Here is a 2,500-nt window from a genome sequence, read left to right on the forward strand (position 1 = left end):
GCGGGGCAGGTGCTCTCGAAGTCCCGGCCAGACACGCCGGGTACGCCCGGGCCCTGCCGCGTGCAGCCTGCGTGACCCACCACTCCCCTTAGTCAGAGTCGTCCCCACGGTCAGGCGAGTCGTCATAACCGCGGGAGTCTGACCAATGGGAACTGCTGAGAAAGTAATGTGTTTTTTTTTGAAAAAGCGAATTATAAACAAAACAGCAGGATTAACTCCTTTAGAGCGAAGAGCCCATCAGACTAAGCGGTATCAGGACAAACCCTCCATCCTGAGGCCCCGGATTCTGGGGCCGCACTTGACGCAGACATAAAACCTGGAAGAAAACTCGTGGATCTGCTGCGGTCCCCCAAAATAAACGAACTTGTTTTTCTGCATTAATGACTGAGGTACACGAGAACAAAAGTATAATAATTAAAGGTCGCCCTGGGCCCCAGGGTCGTTAGAATCCGTGACGTACTGTTTATCTGCTTCCTATGCACTGAAGGTAGGTGTGTGTTTTGCTTAGCAACCATCGCTAATGAGGCTCACAATTAAGAAGGTTGAGTCCCCGTCCTCAGCCCTCGCTTCCCCAGGGAGCTGGAGCTCGCAACGCAGCGGGTTCAAGGAGGCCTGGTGTGAGACTGCAGGCCGGGTGCAGAGTCGGCCTCCTCTAACGAGCGATGATGACACGGCCGGAGCATGAGTATTTATTTTTGTACGTAGCCTGAAAAGGCGTTTGACTGTAAGCGGAAAGTGTAACGTTCAGAGAAACGAAGGCCACTAGTGGGTGCCTTGGAGATAAAACCCAACCAATCAAAAGCTGTTTGCAGAGGCAATCTTGATCAGTGTTTTTTTTTTCCTGTTTGTTTCTCAGTTGTTTTTTTTTTTTAAATCAACATTGGAACCGGGTCACTTTCTTGCAAAGAGATCAGAGTACCTTGTCCCACCCCAGAAAGTGGCTCCTCATTTTAAAGCACAAAGAGGTGGCTCTCAAAACTAGCCTGCGAAGGTCTTCGTGAGAAAGGCATTTGTCGTCAGTGGTAGGGTTTCGTTTGGTCAGGAAGGCCCGGCTCTCGAGTGCGCTGCAGCGTGCCCTGGGCTCTGTCCAGCAAGGAGACACATCTGTGCTTCCGTCACGGCCTGGGAGAGCCGACCCTCGGGAAGTCCATTTTTAGGGGTGGGCGTGTCTCCCGGAGCCCGTTTCCCGCCTCCTGTCTGGTTAGGAAATGGCGCGGGCGGCTCTTGGCTTCGAGTCAGTCCCACATTCTTCAAGGAAAAAGCGCCTCCATAAACCACAGATCTCTGCTTCTGTGCAGCCTCTCCTGGCTAACACCTCATTATCCAATCATCCAATATTCACCAGCAGTGTGTACACACTCGCCGATGGTCTCCAAGTCAGCGAGTCCCCTGCTGTTGCCGTGGACGGCTGCCATCGCGTCCTTGGAGCGCACAGAAAGCGGGGCCGACTGTTTACAGTGCCGAACACGGGCGAGGGCACAACCAGCGGTCCACCTCCCAGCGCGGCCCGGCAGAACCCAGGCTTTCGTGTTTTTTTCCTTGTCACTTGTCCCCTCGTCAACGACCGCAGCCCCGTTTAAACCTTGCGTGAGCCCTGCCCAGCACCCGGCCTGCAGCGCGGAGCGATTTGCATGCCAAGCGCCGTAATGCGGTTAGGTTTATGCAATAAGGACACTGAATCCAGGCTGCAGGGCTTGAGCGGGTGAGGGGAACAGATGGCTCTAGGAGAGGTAAAAGGTATAATCCTATCAGCTGGAGTATCAGCCAGCCATCTGGACATCCCAAGCACAATTACAAGACGTTTTAGCAGGCAGAACAAAGGAGTCTTCATGAGGCAAGATCAGGCCTGTTTGAGTGCCTCAATATTGTGAATGCAGAGGAAGGTGACAAATGCTGCGATGTGACTCAGGAGAGCTCGCTGATTAACGGGAAGCAGGGCGGGAGGCTGTTTACCAACAGGATCCTGGATGCGGTGGAGAGACCCCGCGAGGAGGAGAGGCCAGACAGCGTTTTGATCAAGTCGCCTGTCTTTCATTGCGAAATCCTCGCCCAGCCGCCGGGCAGCCTGGCCCCTGGGCGAGCCGGTCCACGTGGGTGCCCGGGCTGGAAGCGGGCAGGAGGGCGGCACAGCCAAGGCCCTTTGTAGTGAGCGCCTCTGTCCCTGAGTAGGCCGAGGGAGGCGCCCTTGAGTTAAAGGCAGGTCGCTCCGGGCACGTCGGGGCTGCGAGAGGCACGCGCGCCTCCTGTTCCGGAGGCCGGGCCGCGAGGAGAGCTCACGGACCGGGGTCTGGCCGGGGTGCGCCCCACCGTGGGCCCGGGGAGAGAGGTATGGAGCACGTGGGGACACCCTTCCCCACCACCTCTCTGCCCGGCTGTCCCGTCCTCTGCTGGAGCGTGTCGTGCACGTATATCGTTAGATCTCCAACGCTGTCTGTGTGTTCACTTCGCTACGGCCCCCATCGAACACGTGTCCCCTCTCTATATGTGCATTGAAACGTAT

The 2,500-nt window shown here is 56.2% G+C and overlaps 1 protein-coding gene across 1 annotated transcript in view; it reads left to right on the forward strand.

The window, feature by feature from the left end:
- The window catches only part of EBF3 (early B cell factor 3), a 109,743-nt gene that overhangs the window by 78,723 nt on the left and 28,520 nt on the right, over positions 1-2,500 (forward strand). The gene's annotated exons all lie outside the window — the stretch shown is intronic.

Source organism: Pteropus alecto, unplaced genomic scaffold (genome assembly GCF_000325575.1).
Source record: "Pteropus alecto unplaced genomic scaffold, ASM32557v1 scaffold74, whole genome shotgun sequence".
Taxonomy (NCBI): Eukaryota; Metazoa; Chordata; class Mammalia; order Chiroptera; family Pteropodidae; genus Pteropus; species Pteropus alecto.